The sequence below is a fragment of the Struthio camelus genome, chromosome 1 (assembly GCF_040807025.1).
Source record: "Struthio camelus isolate bStrCam1 chromosome 1, bStrCam1.hap1, whole genome shotgun sequence".
Classification (NCBI taxonomy): Eukaryota; Metazoa; Chordata; class Aves; order Struthioniformes; family Struthionidae; genus Struthio; species Struthio camelus.
Window position 1 is genome coordinate 40698006 of NC_090942.1, and position 18924 is coordinate 40716929.

Here is an 18924-nt window from a genome sequence, read left to right on the forward strand (position 1 = left end):
TAGATTACAAATTTTAGTTTAAATAAAATATGCTCTTGCTTTTAAATCACAGCAATAACTATATTTGAAAATAGTTATTATGCATCTATCAACCAGTACAATAATCCAGTCAAACTTCTATTTACATTTTAAAAGTGTAATTGTGCTTTTTAAAGTGTGTAGCTAAGAGCCACTTTAGTTCTGTGGGAATAAGAGAAGATATAACATGTGGAAGCTTGCCTGGCTCTCATGGCTTTGTCCATTTTTGGCATCTGTGGTGCTGCTTGCTGCAACTATCTTCCTTCTTTTGCACCCTCTTCTCACTAATCCCAAGGTGTACAGTGTTTATAGAAAACTTGCATGTTATCTCTTTTATTTAGGTTACTGTATCTCTTTGTAGAGCTTCATGCTTCTATGTGCTTTCATTCGGTCTTGCTTTTCCTTGCAGTGTTTCATATTATCATAAACTTTTTGAATGTCTCGGAGCTCATTATCATCTCTCTCAAAGTTATCTCATTTGCTCACTATTTGCAACGCTGCTGACAGCACTATAATCCTCTGGCGCCCACGGCAGTAGTTTGGGAGTAGCCTTTTTTTTCCCCTCCCTTTTTCTTCTCTCTCTTCTCTCTGGATCCACAGTCATGTTTTATTCATATCCTCCTTCTTCCTTGTTCAAACAACATTTCCAAGACCACATTTTCATTTTCTGTCTTTACAAATAAAGTTCAGGCCTGTAGCTGTCATCTGGAGTACTTCAAGTACCTCCATCCTTCTCTCCTGATATTCATATCTCTGCAATCTGTTTAAAATACAGTTGGGAAAATTTTCTGTAGTCTACTTGACTGCTAATTTCCCTCATCAAGTTAAAGCTCATTGTCCTTGAATTTGAAAGATCTGCATCTCGTCTTCCCACGTGATCCTCCTCTTTCCCCTGTATTCTTGACACTCAAAACTATCACTGCTTTTTTTTGTCTCTATTTCCTCACTTAAGTTTCATTTCGTTTATCAAGATAGGGCCTGGTTTCACTACATAATTTTAGTAATATTCTCCACTTTCATTTAGGAAACTTCTAAATATGCTGTGTGTTATATATGTTAATGCCTCTACGTGAGAAAATGATTGCACCTCCGATTTCTCTCCACAGTATTAGACTATTCTGTTGTCTCTCTCATTGTACAGATGAATTATCTTAGTATCTACCCAAGCTGATAGGGATGCATTATAAGCTTTTCATCCTTTTCAGAGACCTATGAAATTAGTGTTGCTGTATCTTCCAAATCTGGCTCGTTTGTCTGATAACTTCACCTTTTACTTTGGAATGAGAAAAGAGCACTGGTGATATGCTTTAAAATCTGTTTTATTGGTATAATGTCAGATTTAGCGGTCTCTCTATATATAGCTGTATGTAATTTCAGTTAGTGAACAGTTTTGCTGCACTTGGTAAGTTTCTTTGAGAAAAATCAGATGTAATCTGCAAACTTTATTTAAATAATATAAAAATCTAATGAAAGTGGCAACAAAAGTAGTATTAAATGCCATGTCTTATACTTGTCGTCTTTGCAAAACTAAAGTTAACATTATGAAAGATTTTTTTTTTTTTTGAAAAGGGAAGCAAAGTGCTTCTTAAGTACTCTTTTCATGTCTCATGAAACTTGGGGTTACAAGGTTTTTGAGTCAAGTGACATGTGAAAATCCAAGGTTTTGTTTTTGAGGGAAAGTGAAACTTCCTAAACTCTGCATCATTTGAATGTTTTCAGCTGGTAATACAATGAAAAAGTGAAGCAATTATAATAATCCATTTTAATATATAGCTCTCTGGACCGGTCTTAATAATATTGCCGCATATTAGAATTATATTGTCATGAATCTCTTCTGGGCCATAGAAGCTGCCTTGTGTTTCATTCTCTTAAAGTCTGCTGAGCAGATTTTCATGCTTTGAAATTGAGGGTGCAGTATGCAAGTTGTTCATCGACTTGTATGACTGTTGACAGTAAATGGGGAAGAACTAGGACACTAGTAGTTTTAATGTTAATTTTTCAGGTCTACAGGTGCTAATGCTGAAGTAACCTGGATGTTTCGTATCAGTCCACACAGTATTTGGGTTGCTAAACTGGAGATATTTTTAAATAGTTAAATAATTTGTATTTGGCCCATACTTTAGCATTCTTAAAAGCATTTTATTGACAAATATGTATGGAGGCTCTGTGTGAATGTTAATTTCAGTATTCTTGTCTTTCTAGTAGTCTATCTCTCTATCTTCATTTATAGCATATATTCTGGACTATAGTATCAAGTTGCTAAGAGAACTTTCTCTGCATGTACAGTTTTGCTGAGAAAGATACATAAATCATTACATTAAGCATTAATATTTGTTATTAAAAGGAGTGTGGTTAGGATTTTAGGTTACAAAGTGTACCGAACAAGCTAATATTCAAACAAATTTTATCCAGTAAATTGTTCTCTAAACTTGAACTTTAGAGTATTTAGGTAGGCCTAATAATAGTATTATAATAATACTAGAACCTAAAGAAATTCTGAGTAATACATACTGATCAGTCAGTCCTACAACTCTAGAGGAAGTCTTAAAAATCGCTGGACTAGAAAAAAATGTATACAGGAGGGAAAAAGGGAATGTGCTACATGATCAAATTTTCTCTTGTTTTTTCTTCCTTTTTTTTTTTTTTTTTCTCCTCCTGTTACCCTTTGTTCCGGTCAACAGGTAGATGGATGAGCCTCTCTCACCCAGAGATGGCGTTCCCCACAGAGTTCCACAGCTTTCTTGAGAAGCAGTGAAAGCGCATGCACTTTCGGGCTATGGTCTGCTGGTTCTTCAATTCTAGAGCAACGTTTGTTTTCTCTTACAGGCACAATGTATACCATAGACTTAGATCTAAGTAGTTTCTAGTTTTGGCAGCAGTCTTTAAGTGTAAGCGTATGTTATGATTGCTGTTTTAAGATACTTATGGCCACTTAGTATCTTGAAATGCTTCTAGTAGTAAAGGGCACCAAAGTGCCCCTAAAATACTGGGGTTTAAGTTATTTGCCTTGTTTTTTTTCTCGTGCCTAGAGTGAATATGGATCTGACCTTCACAAATGTGTTTTCTTTTGCTGTGACTTTCTTCCATAAGTGTCAGTGTGTTTGCTTAATAAACATTTATTTCTTCCTGCTTCAGAGTTCCTTGTTCTGTTAAACCCCTGTAAATTGGTCCCATAGAGCACAACTGCATGTATTGGTCCCATAGAGCACAACTTCATGTATGTCTGTTCAGTTTAAATTCATTTCACTTCGAGAGTTTGCACTTCTTATGTCAACTGTAAAATTACCTGGCTTAATATAAATATGTAATAGTGCGTTAAATGGATGTAACTGACTAATTTTAAGTAGTATGTTTTTAAAAATAGTTTAATAAAATAAAAAATAGTGTAATGTCAGTAGTGTAAAATGAAAAAAAGTTATCTGAAGTTTTGATTGTACTGGTACCACATTCTTTTAGCATTTTCTGTGAATTCTTCATTGCTGATGCTAAAATAAGTAACTATTACAGCAAAGTCTCTCCTCTATCCTATCTTCCCCTCCAAGGACACAAACATCTCTGATTTACCCTGGGGTTCAGCCTAAGGGAAGCTCTGAATACTTGTGCTAAACATTTGTGAAGTTTTAGGACTCACAAGTACAAGGATGTGAAAGTTAATTGGCAAACAGTTAAATGAAGTTTTAAAGATTTACTGTTCACATCTCACCTCTGATAGCTTCCTACACTCTATTTATGTGTAAATTGGAGCACAATTTTAAGCGCCTCTTTTATTTAGACCCTGATTGATATAAGATTTGCTTAATATATGGACGTCTTGTTGAGCTATACCTGACAAAATTTAGGAAGATATGTAGAGAAAATAATGCGCAATTTAGGCATATGCCAGTCAGGCTGGAATTTAGTGGTTGTAAGTTCTTATAATGGCAGGAAAGAGCTGGATTCTTTTTACTTCAGAGTGGGAGGATGTCTGAGGAGGAACAAACCTGTGCATCTGAGACTGAGGACAGACTGAAGTACTTTGTGATAAGTCGTGTGCTCTAGGGAAAGCTTTTAATAAAGTGATTAAATATTGACTACTAGAAGATACTTTGTGCTAAAAAGTGGAGCGGTGTTAACCAGTTTGTTTTGTGATATGTCACACCACTCTCACTGGTTGCAGTGATAGTATAGATGGATCAGCTTAATGCTGACTTACAGAGTGAACAGTACCTAAAGGACTCTATGTTATATTCTCATGAAATGTGCTGGCATAATTTACTAAAACTGTAGTGAATGAAATACAATGCATGGAGTAAGAATGTTTAGACTTTTGCACCAAAAAAGAAAATGTTAAGTATTTTTTTCCTCATACTGCATACTTAGGTTTTTTTAAACCTTATCTTTATGAATTGTTGTAGTACTTGATTACATAGTGTTCTAGAAAATTTTCAAGTAAATAAACATATCTGAAATAAAACCTATCTTCTACTCCCACTGTCAGATGTCAGAATGTCTAGGATAGGCAGATCATATTTTTCCTTGTTGTTTTCCAATACCCTATGTAAAAGTTTGCGACTTAAAGGTGCCTCTCTTTTTCCCTAGAGGAGCTATGCAAGTTAACATAGCTTTTATTGTTGATTATTAGCTAAAATTGTTGAGAGTGGTTAGGATGGGGATGGGATGAGTAGTGTTCTTTCTTTTATAGAAAACAAATTTGCAGTGCTCTCCATCATTTCAGTATGTTCGACTCCATCATTAGCGTGTAGAAATGCCAGCATTCAAATTGTCAAAAATTGGACGTAATTCAGGAGCTGAAGAGAATGTAAACTTTTGTATAATGAAATATATAGAACTTCCTTGTTAGCTTGAGAGGAATAAGTGAAATACTGTGCTAATGAGGTTTCTAAGTAGTTAGATTCTAGATTTGTTGTGTGTGAAATGTTATTTCTCAACTGTGCTATACCAAGGAAATGTAGCTTCAGAAAGCACTTTGTATTCTTGACTCCAAGAACAAACAAGGAAATATCACAGAAGAATGCTTTGAAAAGATGGCATAATAAAGCCTAGCAATGTATGGTGAACAGTAGAAGTATTTTTATATATTACTTGAACAATAAATATTCTGGGCTGGCTGTTGGAGTGATTTGAGAGTGAACTTAGTTTACTTTCATTGTAAATGCTCTATATAAATTAATTCCAATACCAAACACAGTTTTAGTGACGCTAGATCCCTGATTACCTTTCATGATGAATGGGCTATTTTAAGGTGGGTAGTTGTATGAAATTTTATAACTTAAGGGATATTAGGCATAGTGGTAATTAAGAGAAATATAAAACTAGAAAGAATAAGCGTGTGTCTTGTTTGGCATGTAAACTTATAAATAAAATGTAACTGAAACTGTTGCTAAAATGTTTGATGTTAAATTGTGTATGTTAAAAGGTAAACTCTTGCCAAGTTCCTTATAGGCTAACCCTAATAACAAACTTTAAATAGACTTTCTTTGGGTTTTCAAATCCATCCTTGAGAACATATTGCTTTTACATAACTGGTGAGAGCAAAGGCACTGTAGAACAGAAATTTGGTAAAAAAAAAAAAAAAAAAAACTTCAGAAACCTTTGCTCTTAATTTTCGTCTTAAAAGGTGAGTTTCTTCTGCTCTGTGCTAAAATCCCATCATATTTTCTTTCAAAACAGAGAAATGTTGAATAAAAATATTACATGAGAAGAACATTTTAAGAATGTGTAATTTGGGACTGAGGACTTCTGCTTTTTAGTACGGAAACTCATGTTAGTACTAAGATTTGAAATTTTTCTGTTGGTGCAGGTACAAAGTAACTGGCTCATTCCCACTTTCCCTAAATATATTTGTAAATTGTTTTAACGGTACGGTTTGTTCCAGCTGCTTTACAGTTTGGTGAAGTGTAACAGTTGAACTGGATGTCAATAGTTTTTACTTTAATTCAAAAGTAGTGACAGCATAGCTTGGGACAGCCAGTACATTTTTTTTCTTCTGTTTGCTTTGCATAGCCGCCTTGTACATGAGTGATTAAACTGTTTGTGAATCAGTTTACAGGATGCCTTATAGTCTTTTTTTTTTTTTTTCATTTTTCTTTTGGTTTGCTTTAAAAGCCATGCTGTGAACTGCAGCAATTTAACAACTGATCCTGCGAGTGGCTCAGTATTTATGTGCTGACTGAGATAGGGAGGGTGTGTGTGTTTGTGGGGAGGAACCTTATGAGGATAATTAATTCATCTATTGGCTCCTTGGTGGTGCTAGCATCTACTTCCCAGAATTTCATTTTTAGCTCCAAAAAAATGTAAATCTTCCCTATGAATTGTGTGTTGACATATCAGGAAGGCTGCATCTACTCTAAAGAAATGAACCAATGGGTTAATGTGGTACCATCTGCCTGACATTAGCCCTGATATTTTTCTTACAGTTTTTTTTTTTTTGTGTTATTTATACATACAGTTTGGTACATTTTGGGAGTGTCTTTTAATAACTGAACTTCTACTAGTGGTCTAAAAAAATAGGCATTATCTAGGGTTATCTGTCACAATTAATGACGTAAGTCTACAGTAGTGACTTGACAGAGATTTTAAACAATTGCAAATGTAATAGAACTGGTCAAAAGTGTCGACTATAGGTGATTCTCTAGGGAAGGTCTTAAGAGTGTTGTAAAGTGCCATATGAATGGTAGGCTGATTTCTGAGGATCTTGTGATTGCTTCTCATTCCCTAGACCATCTGGTGGCCAGTAGGAAAGTCTAAATGTGCTGGAGATTGAAGACATTGGCTATCGTTTTACTACATAAATGAGTTGCAAAAGTTTGGAAAACTAACATACCGGTAGAAATGTGTTTCATCCAGTTTGGCCCTAGCTCAGTGAATGTAATAGTTTGACAAAATTAATCACCTCAGTAGCTGAGGATTAATGCATTTTAAATTGAATGACACAAAAATTACACCACTGGGGCTAGCTGATCCGCATTTCTGCTCTGCAGGGCTATTAGAATGGGGGAAGTTACGTAGTTATTCCCCTTATTTGAAGCAGGCTAGTGTGGTGTGACAGCCTGCAAATTTCTGGGAGAGGCGCTGGGTGGATGTGTGGAGAGTTGTTGAGCTGATACAGTGTAACCTCACTACATTTGATTGAACTCATGACAAAGAAATGAAGTATTATGGATGAGTCTCTAGAATCTGTTAAGAGCTATTCAGTAGCAACTTTGGTGGGAGCGGATAAACTTGTAGCTCGGATGCTTCTATTCAGAGTTTCTGTACTGTATCTAAAGCACGCTTGGGGTTTGTCCACAGTGAGAAGAGAGTGGGCAGTAAGCTAGTATATAAATTTATAGCCTAGCTCTAAGAACCTTCACAGCAAAAACTGCCACTGAACAGTGAGTATATTTGTGTAAATTTACACCCTAATTTACTGTAGTTCACTGTGAATGAGCTTCTACCATCTACAAGTCCATGGTTAATGGCTGTTGCGAATACCATGAAATTACTAATGCTCTTCCTTGCAGTACTTTCTGCCGTTACATAACTTCTGGACAAGCTGAAGGTACGATTTACTAATACTGCTCTACAGGGACTATGAATCATCCTACTCTTGAACGGAATCGTGGAGGTGATGCATGCAAATTAATAACTCTTTTGCTCCAAAGCATGTATACAGTGTCAAATGTAATTCGGTAGTGTGCGTGGTGGGAGGAGGCATTGGAACAGGTGGCTTGAAAGAGAAGGGTGGGTCTCTCGGGGAAGGCAGAGATGTATCCTGTGCACCCCAGCATTCCCTTTGGACTCTTAGTCAGAAATATCTTTCCTGCTGTGCTGCTTGCCGAGTTGAGCTGTGAGGCTGCTGTTGTGTTTGCGCCACAGACAAGACTGTTGGGAGCTTAGCGTGGGGGAAAGTGCAGAAGAAAGCAGTGGAGTCTATGGATAGTCTCTGGAGGAAGGAAATGGATGCAGCGCTTCATGGCATGGTTTTCCCCTCATCCCTGGGGTGATCATGAGGAACTCTGGCTATGGAGTGGTGAGGATCTGTGAAGAGGATAGGCTGGACAGGGTAAGCTATGCTAAAGCTTAGGGTGTAACAGTTTGGGCTCTTTTGTAGGAGGGGAGTAAAGAAGGGGGAAGAGATAAAAGGAGGACTCTATGGGCAGGAAGGTGGACTAACGCAAGCCAGAGCATAGTATATATCTGGTGAGTGTCGGGGAAAAAAATGGGGTAGGAAATTTCAGAGAGGAGATGGAATCAGCTGGAAAAAATCAGAGCTAGTGTGACAGAGCAATATGGGTAGAAATACAAATCGTAGTATAAATCAAAATATAATTTGTAAAGGCTGCTGATGTACTTTTCCCTGGTATTTTATAACGCTAAATTTCTGAAATGAACATTTTGTATTTTTCCTATATTCTCCTGATCGCAGATAACTTAATGTGTTTTCCTTCTGCAGAGTTCCAGATTTCACATGATCCATCTGTCCTGAAAGATGCGTCTAGAAACTTGCAGTGATTTATAGGCATTAATATACTTTTGATGGTAACAAAGTGGCTTGATCAGATTCTGTTCTTTTGTTGCGATGTTCAGTTTGAAATAAATAAAACTTTTGACCTGAATAAGTGGTACTTGGAAAACCATATTCTGGAGTGCCTTGATGATGAATTGGATACCGAAGGTCAAGCTTCTTCCATTTGTAAGTTTTTTTGGGTTTGAGTATAAAATTTACAAGCTGTTCATAAACTTCAACTTTTTGCTACTCACAGTGAAGCAAACTGAGTTAGCAAAGGTTTTGTGCCATTTTTTCATAAAGTGCAACTTTGCCATATGGTGCAGCAAGGGTGTAGTTGCTTCAAACCAGCTGCACGCTAACATCTAGCAGGCTGTTTCACTGAGGGTATTAATATTTCTCATTCCTTCCTATGAACTGAAGTTCTCAGGGACTCTGCTCCTCCTTTCCCATTTTGTAAATAAACTGAAATCTTGAGGGTTCCTACCATCTCTGGGAAGCTAAGTCACCATTTCTGCTGCAGTAGAAAAGCGTGCATCAATCTGCAGCGCTGGGCAGGTGTCAGAATTTGAGAATGGCCTTCTTGCTGTGTATCACAGGCTTTTCGTTGCTAGCAGTGCAGAAGTGAGGGATGAATATGCTCTGGCGGTGGTTCTGTGGTATGTTATTTAAAAATTTGCCAACTACTTATTTTCCCTTGTGCACTACAGTTTGCTGCCCTCACCTGTCCTGTTTGGCCTGTATGTAGGGTGACTGAAATAATTTAAATTAAAAGTCCTTTCCTTCCTTCCCAAAGAAAGTACCAGGAGTGCATATGCTTTTGAATCATGTTCTTGCTTTCCTAGTTATTTTCCAGAACAAGTGTCAGGAGTATTTGCTTCTAAGTGAAAAACTGTATTGTTTCCCACTGTAGCTTATGCAATTGACTCCTGTCTTTAGACAGTCAAGATAAATGGGTTGGAATTTTTGAAGGAGCCTAGGGACGTTAGGATCATTTTTAATCTTTGAAGTGTTAAAGGTTAAATAACTTATTTGAAGTCATATAACAGTACCAAAATGTGTAAAAACTTTAGAATAAGAAAATTATGCATGTGTTATAGTGGTCAGGTACTATAAAGAATTCCTTTGATTCGGATGTAGAGTTGGAACTGTGGAAACCTGGGGTATTTCATATAGGTGAGAAGCCTAATGGTTGGTGAGATTAAACAGAGGTCTGGGAGCTGGGGAAAGATAAGATAAGGTAATAGAAGAGCATAGGGAATTGAATGCGGACTGATAAAGCAGGGGGACTAGGAACCAGTAGGAAGGATGTTCTGAACTTTGGGTGCTTGACTTAGGTTTTATATGTAAAAGGTGATATTATACCAAAAAAACAATATGTTGTTATGTTTCCCTGTCTTAGCTGTGGCTAGTTATCCTATTTCTTAGTTCTAAATTATTTCTAAAATTTCTGCAGTATTGTTCTGCACAGATAAGCAGCTTCAGTGCTCTGCTTTGGGACTGATCGTATTCCAGTGCAGACGAAGGAGTTAAAAGAAATGGATAGAATATCTGGGATGAAAGTGCACCGAGAGTAGCATAATGATGACGATTTCACACTCCTCCTGTAACTGTGTCTACTCTTTAGTTCATTCCTATTTCTGTTCTAGAAAATAAGGTAGCTTTTGCAGATTTTTTGGTTGGAATGCAGTTTCTGTAACATGTTCTTGTTGATTAATTCAGTTATTGTTAGATGCAATGTTTTGCTTTGACAGAAGCTTGCATTTTGTTTGCTTGTACAGTCTGAGATACACCATTTTCATTTGCTTTTGAATTTTCTATATTAACTGCAAAAGTACAGAGAGAAGGAAAAGAGCCATGGTTTATCTTGGATTATCCAAACTTGCTTTGGAACATTATTGCCAAAGGCTTATTATGCTTAGTGATTATTATGTTTATGAAGTTGTTGTATTTTTTTCAAACCACAATTCTTGTAAGGAGGATAATTAAGTTAAAGCTTGGGCTGTTCTCTGCAGAAGCTGTGCCAGAGCCAAAATATTTTCAAACAATACTCTAGTTATCATTTCAAAGATTTCCTTTTAACTTGAAATACTAAGTAGTGGAATAACCTATTAAAAATATTGTCTTTCTAGTTTACTGAATTTTAAGGCGAAAGTCATTTATCTTCCACTGCCATTAGAAATCAGATAGACTTGATTGCTAGTGTGAAATCTGCTACTTAATATGACGACTTAAAGTTTATGTTCTCACTCTAAATTAATCTTTGTGCTCTAGATCTTTTGTGGGCAAGGGGAATCTACTGTTTGCAGCTATGGTTGCTGAACACTTTAGTAATCAGGTTTTAGCAAATCACAAACTTCGAAAGACTTAACATTATGTCTTTATGTAAAATATAATTTAACGCTGAGTTGGGTAAGTGCTTGAGCTGAAGGTTTATAAGGATGCTGGACATCCATAGTTGACTTTTCGAAAAGTGATGGTAATGACTTCTGTCAGTTGAAATGAAACTGAAAATGAAACATCAGGAGCTTGATCTTATCTTGTACGCTCAAGTAGAGTTTTATCTTCTTGTTTTAAAGAAGATACAGGAGTAAGTAGAATGTTTAAAAAAAAAAATAAAAGTGTTGGCCAAATGGTCTGCGTTCTTGTTGCTAAATATTTGGGAACTTTGAAGCTATACTTTTGCAAAATATTTGACACTTCTCCTGCAGTGTAAAGAGAAATTAAATATGCTATCAGTTTTTAATGTTGAAAATGAAATATTAATAAATTATAACTTGAATAAGTTATAATAATGAATAAGTTGAAAGAGAGCAGTTTCAGAGACTACAGGCTCTTTTCTTTTCCCTTAGGTATTATATAGACTTCTATAAAAGTGGTATACAGGCAAATGTGTTTTAGCAGATCCATGTAATGGCTCTGCATATTATAATAAAGCTGTGTTTTCATGACCACTTTAAATTGGTCCAAGTATGACTTGTTGCCAAAAAAAAGTATTGCCGCTTCTTAGGCTGCGTGGTTCATTCTCCTCCCTTTTGTTGGCACTAGTAATAGTGCAGCCTTCTGATCAGCTAGATGAGCACACTGGTCTGGATTAAAATTAGTCTGGTTAAACAGAAGAATAGCCAGAGGAGTAAAAACCATGTCTTTCAGCTGTAGCCACCTTTTAAATCAGCTTAAAGAAGCATAAAAGAGCATTCTGAGAAAGAAGAACAAGGCAGTTTGTTTTTTTGAGATACTCTATTTTATGATAACATCTCTTCTATAATAATATCTATTCTATCTTATTCTATCTTTTGATAATTTTTTTTTTAAGAAGGATATTTTAATGTCACTCAATTTGTCATTTTCTGAGCCTGTTTTCTTTATGTGGCAAGAAAGAACATAAGCTATAGAACTATTGTAAATTAAGCCTTTGTTACCTCAAAACCATAGGCTTGCTTTTGATAGGGGTATTTCTGTTAACTCTTGCCTCTTCTCAGTTTTAGTAGAGAATTACTTTTTTCTTTTTTAAATAGTGGTGTATTCTTTTGGCATTTTTTTGGACTTCAGTATCAGCATAAAGAAAAGCAGTGAGTTGCCTGGTATGTAGATGTATAAATGTCAGTATTGAGTCATTTCGATTTCTTTGTGATTTCACAACAGTTGTTAAGAGAAGTTATTTAAAATTTGTTGAGGGGCGTGAGCAGGGATTGGCAGTGTAAAATTTTATGCAATATCCCAATCTTTAATCTGCAATATTTAGAGTGGTCTTTAGTGATTCTGGATATTCATTCTGCTTTTGGCTTGGTTAAACAAATGGTATTGTACAGTGATCTTAGTTGTTCCTTTTGTGGAATAAATGTCAGCTGCTCTGGTTAAAGTGCATAGATACTAATCACAATGGAATTGAGAGGTGTGTGTGTGTGTATATTTATATGTGTGTGCATATACATATATAGATATATATATATATATATAAACAAAAATGCAACTGAATATGCTTTGTAAACTGGATTTTTTTGGTCATCCTCTTTTCTCTCCCTCCTCTTCCCCCCCCCCCCAAGTCACTCAAACACCACACATGCTTATGAGTGGTTACTGGGATGTGATTTAAGGTAGTACAGCTTTTTTATTTGTGAAATTGAATACTTAAAAGATACTGTTAAAAGCTTATCTCTAATTTTGAATATATGGTAAAAAGAACTTTCCTAATTCCAACTGTTTTGAAAGATGTCTGCCTATAACGTTAAAATTTTTTCTGAAGGGCATAAAATTTGTGAGCCCCTTATTAACATGAGTGTCTGTTTATAAGAAAAGAAAGAGCACTTTTTTTTAAACCTTAATATTTCTTTTTTGGTATGAATGGTTGTTGCTGCCGATAAAAATCAGTGTGCTTTTGGCTGTGTGCAGCCTGCCCTTGTTCTATCTGCTTGAATTAGTAATGTTATTTTGATATACAGACTAGATTAAGATACCAAATTATTTGGGATCTCTCCTCACTGTAAAGTTCAAAGTGATGGAATGATTTTATTACGCAAAACTCAAATTCTTAATACTAGCTTGTAGTTTTACTAACTGCAGGTGGTGATCTTAGACACAATTGTTCGCAATAATTTTTTTTATTTTCCCCAGAAATGTTCAGTCTGTCCCTGTTGCTTGAAGACAACTGAGAACCCATGCTTTGCACTGAGCCAGCAGCAAGCTTGTGATATCAGTCACATGTTATAACATGTGCTTTTGCTATTGCTATTGCTGTCTTTTTCATTGATCAAGTAAATAAGTAAGAACAACTAAAGATAAATATTTTTAATGTGAAAGCATCAGTTTCTTATAACTGAAGATGTGGCTTTTAAGGAGTGAATTGGAAAATGCATATAAGTCTGAATTACATTAAAATTTGTATTAGTTGCCATTAAATGTAAAACTGTAATGGTTTATATTTATTTTGATACTATTTGACATCTTTTTACATAGCCTATATATATATTTAGGTCAATTTATATGGGAAAGCTTGCACAGACCATGGTATACATGCTTGCGCTATTGTTAAATTGTTTGAACGTGTTTTTTATTTTTTTGTCTAAACTCAATGTGAAATGGTAACCTTCATCATAAAAGCCTTAGCCTGACTCCTTTTTGTTGTGATAAGATACTACATTTCTGTTTACTGTTGAACTGAGACCAATTAACTTTCTGCCTAAATGCATTTCAGAAAGGTATCTGACTTTGATTTTAAAGCCATTCAGGAGATCAAAGCTCCACCAGTTTTCTTGTCAATTTATTACAGACATTAATTACTGTGTATTTATTATATACTTATTTGGTGGTTTTTATACTTAATAATGGTCTTTAAAAACAGATTATTTTATTCTCAAAGGTTCTATCAAGTTAGCTTAAAGTGTAAACAGTTTCTTTTCTCCATTGGATCAATGCTTTTTTTGCAAGTGTTTATTAAGCTGGAGCTTCTAAAGCCAGAAATCCCATCTTAATCCATTTGTAAAGAGCTTATTTGTTCGCAACAGAACAGCTCAGGTATCTGGCAAAATCCCACATCTCTCTTCAACTCATCAAAAATCATTAATTCATTTCTTCATAGAAGAAAACAACGCATGGGTCACAAGTGACAGTGTGTGCAGCTAACAGGAAATCCTAAGGAACATATATTTCATTAAATTACAGTATTTAATTATGATAACTAATAAAAAAGCCCCCTCTTTTGTGGACAGTGCTGTTCCAGTGTAGCTGGCTTAGACCTTTTGAATTCTGGTGTGCTGGAAGAGTATTATATGTTTAAAAAAAAAAAAAAAATTCCTAGCATGTGGAGGACCTGATTTATGCATTTCTGTCAGGTGTAGGTGGAGATTTAGTATACTGTTTGTATATAGCTTCTAAGCTGCTCCAGTCCGCAGTTCAGAGGCTTTCGGTCTGTCTAGCTGAGTTCTGCATTTATAACCGAAGAATATGAATCCATTGCAAAGGTTAGTACTCTTGTCTTTGAAAGTTGATCTTTGAGAGTTAGCCCTCTTCTGGGTAGATCACGGGTCTGGATTTGCCTCTAGAGCTGCCACTCTGTGGATGTTTCTTAAGAGAGAAGTCGTGTGCCCCTCCACACGTCCCCCCCCTGGCTACTGCTGTGCTAGTTAGAGTACAGAAATGTATGTTTCATTTCTGACTCTGCTTGGGATCTTTTCCGCTGTACCTGGCTTACAGAGAGCCAACAAAACGCACCAAAGAAAAGAAGCCTTTTTCCCTAACTCCGATTTATTTGCGTATCAGTCTATGGGCTTTCCTGAGCAGTTCAAATGCGTTAGGGACAGTGAGAAGATCCTGTAACTTTTTTCTTTTAATTGGTGGCAAGTAATTTCTCTTAGTTGAAATAAAATTTGTTAAAATGTATAGTTTCATTGCAGAGATGCTAATGAACTGGAGTAGAGAAAAATAACAAGGGGGAAGCTAGTGCTTCATACAGGTATTTCACTGCTTTGAGTTTGCACATAAAATAGTAAACCTGGAAGGGACTTGGTAAGTCAACTTAAATATCTATTTAAATTGGAGATATTTTGCTTGCATTGGTCTGTAGTTGAAGTATGTTTTAAGTTATTGGGTCAAGCAAATCTAATATTAAATTTAAAATACAAATATAGTTCTCAGAATTAAGTGAATTAGAATAGATTTTTTGCTGACTGTGTTTTCTTTCCATCATTGTCAAAGTAAGTGCCATCAAGCTTTGTTTTTTCTTTTATTTAAATTTTTTTATGCCAAAACATTCTACATCCTGTATTTTTAAACAAACCATACTGTATGTCTTTCTTTAAAGACCTTCCGTGTTTTCTGCTGCAAAATCCCAATGTTATAGTTGTAGGATTTGTGAATGATTGGTTTTTGTATCATGCTTTGGACAGACTTCTACTAATCCCTGAAGCAGCAAGTTGGTTGCATACTCGAAACAGCAATAAGTTACCTGCCATCTTCTAGAAAATTGTTGGATGGGGGTGGAATCTGTTTTGCTTGTTGCAGGCAGTTAGCTTAAAATTCTAAGACTGAAAGGGCTCTGTAAAATACAACTCAAATACACATCACCTTTTATGTGTGATATTCTTGGTGGGCAGCAGCCTCGCATCGTTGCAAGGTACATGGCTATTGAAGTAGGAAAAAATGGGCGCTTGAAGGTTGGAAAGTGAAGTGTTGAGTTGTGATTTCTAAAAAATACCTGGCATTTTCTTGAAACTCCAGCTTCTGGAATCAAGTAATTGCATGCAATTTTTTAGTTCGTGCTTATAAGGAAAATTTCCAGTCTTCCAACTCAAAGAGAATCTTAAAAGCTTTCTTGATTAGAAGGTCTAAAAACAAACAGTAAATTGAAATAGTTCCAGATTTTTTTCCCAAGGGACTAGATCTGGATTTCTTCAGTCTGCTGGGATTGGTGTAATGAAACTGAGAATCTTGAATTTGAAGCACAAGATAAGATCTGAAGAAGCAAATTAGTGAATTGTCAGCTTTCATAAGGGTAGTATAAGACTAATAAATACATAAGACTTATAATCAGAAAGAGTTATCATGATGAGCTAATAAACGTGATGTTCTTAAGCGTGAGACTACTGAAGGATTCCGTGGTCTTACTGTTGAAACCATATTTGAATATACTTAGCTACAATTTTGGTATGTGTATTCATTTGCAACCGCTTAAAAGCAATTTGTGATTTGTTGTTCTTTGAATTAAGTATGAGCATCTTAAGCGTTTTTTCTGACCAAACGGTTCGGACTTTGCTTCACTTTCTAACATTTCACCTGCCCGAGCATTCAGATACTTTCAGAAAACTGGAGTTTATTAACAGAACAGCTGTTTTATCTGGTGTAGTCGTCCCCCAGCGTCCCATGGATGGGTCAGACTGAACTTCTTTCTATTCCTGTTGTCTAAATCTGGGTTCATCCGTTCTTTCCTTTCCGTCAAGTTTTGTGCGAGTTTTTGCTGAAAATAAGTTATGATTGATTATTTCTTTGCAGCACAGAACAGAGCAACTACCGTGGGATGTGTGTGGGTGTAGTTTCCCGAGCATTTCTCCTTGTGGTGCTGTTTGTGTAAGCAGTGCCCACCTGCTTACTTGTGTTTGTGTGCTCCTGTGATGAACCTGATTAGAAAGCTGGTTTAAAAATAACCCAGCAAGAAAAATAATGATTATTTTCAACCCAAATCAATTATGAGGGAAGTATTGGTGTGTGGGAGGGGTGGGTAACTGAAAAAGCATTTCTAGAAAGTATCACCTGAGAGAGCTGAAATGTAGGTAGTTATGGGCTTTTATCAGTTTCTTGTTTGTATTTTACTTCTCAGTAGCAGTAAATAATATTCTGCTTGTACGTAGACTGAGATGTTGTACACATTAGCTGGAGGAGGGGCATAAAAGTCGATTTATCTTGGGTCAAGTTGTGCAAAGAGAGCTGCGATTGTTGGCTATGGCTTGAAGCTGCGGCAGAGCCAAGCAGGCAGCAGCTGCAGCGGGGAGAGGTAGCCTTGCTCTCCCCACCTGCACGGCACGTTCCTGCCTTCTCTCTGTTTTGCCAGCTCTGTCACTAGGCCAGTGGGGTGGCAGTTCAGGAAGCTCAACTGGCTGAAACGTAACCTTCCAACATGTATTTTCTGCTGGCCTTGCTTCATGGAGCAGCTCACCACGGAGACCGACGAGAGCTAGTGCTCACCTGTGGCTAGGAGTGGGCAAGGGAGCGCATCGCTGTTCACATCACTCTTCCTCTGACCTGGGTTACTGTGAGGCCTCCTGATGCCAGGAGTTTGACCTCCTGAAAGGTGGCCGTGTGTTTCCCAGCAGCCTAGGAGTCTTCCTGCTCCTACTCTCTGCACCGCCTGCCTGTCCCTCTGCCTTACTGCTGCGTTACCCCTGCCGTCCCTTCTCTCCTCCAGTGGCACCCTTGCAATTCTCCATTGCCCCACAGGGCGCACTGCCTGCTGGCAAGTGCTCCTCAAACTGAATGGCAAAGGAGGAGTGATGGGAAAGTGAAATGAGTCCCGAGCTTGGGGGACTCCCGTTTAAGGAGTGCTGCTTTAGATTTGGTGGATGGAGTATGAATAGGGACCCCCCTCTTAATGGGGACAACTTGTCTGCTTTAGCCCATAAAGAAGTTAACTTCAAATAATATTTCGGAATCATTGACTTTTGTGGAGTTCTGCAAGGCTTTCACAGTAGTACATTTATTTCGGTTTCTTGTTTGAAGGCATTTTTGAAGTTTAATATTGAGAAGTATAACAGAAGAGCTTCTGTTTGTACCTTTTAAGCTAATGTACTCTGTCAAGTGGTACTACTTCAATACCATTTAAATAGTACAACTGGCACAGAATGAAGAGTGTGATCTGTTTGGGTAGTAATATTAGCTAAAGAGCATAGTACTTGAAGACTTCATGCAATGTATTAAAGGAGCATGCTGGGTTTTTCCTTCTCTCTCTCAATCTCTCTCTCTCTCCTTCTCTCCTCTCCTCCTCCCTTCCTTCCCCCCCCCCCTTTTTTTTTTCCTTCTAGCAGGGGTCTTTAGTCCCAAGTAGAGTCAGTGTGAACTTGCATATAGAAGTTCCCACTGAATGCTGTTTGTGGAGAAAGAAATAAGTCTTTGAGGGTAGTATTTGACACTGTGTGCAGTACTTGAAGAATTCCCCATGGCCCAGGTGGGGGGAATGGAGGTATCTGTGGTTTGTTTGAGGCTTCTGAAAATTAAGGCTGCTGTCCCATCACCAGGAAAGTTCAGTGTACTTCTTAACCTTTCATTTCCTAAGTCTTTTTTTAACTGAGCTGCATCACTCGTTTTGCTCATTCAAAGCGATAGTTGATTCTTCAGATGCTGATGAATGCTGATCTTGCTCTAAATGATGCACCAAAGAGAGCTGGAGAAGCAACTGGCAGATGGGAGCTGGTTGTAAAATGTCTTTGTGCAACTCTAAAGGAAGAGGAATGACTACTGTGTTAGAAATCCATGTGCTGCACACATTCAGGCATCATAGTTATTAGAAAACATGCATGTGCTAATGAGACTAGAATTCAGAAAGGTTTATCCTTCTCCTGAAAGATTATTTTACACTTGAGATAAAGATGATAATTCCTGTACCCAAAGCTGAATATGACTAATATTCTTACTTTAAAGAATTATGAACTTTCAGTCCAGTGGAAAATACCAGAACATCTAAGTTTGATGTCACGCGCTCTGATAGTTTAAACCTATAGAAGTTTTTCCAGAAAATCATTTCTATAGAAGTTTTTCAGAAGTGATTTTTCCGGAAGGTATCTCATCAAACTTGTTAATGAAAGGAATCTTATGGAAGGACTTCTTTAAATAAAGGCATATTTGACTTTTTTGATGACCATTCGTCAAAGTCAGCAACTCTACTATATAAGCAGTCTTTCAGTCTACGAACTTGGGAAACTGGAGTGCCTGAG

The 18924-nt window shown here is 36.8% G+C and overlaps 1 protein-coding gene across 3 annotated transcripts in view; it reads left to right on the top strand.

Moving 5' to 3' along the window:
• Nucleotides 1-18924, top strand: part of FRS2 (fibroblast growth factor receptor substrate 2) — a 55805-nt gene that overhangs the window by 7550 nt on the left and 29331 nt on the right. Inside the window, exon 1 of one of the 3 annotated variants that reach the window (XM_068935417.1) lies at nucleotides 8670-8692. The exons of the other annotated variants lie outside the window; for them this stretch is intronic. The gene's annotated coding sequence lies outside the window, so the exon portion shown is untranslated. Of the gene's footprint in view, nucleotides 1-8669; nucleotides 8693-18924 lie in introns of those variants that run through there. 3 annotated transcript variants of the gene reach the window in all.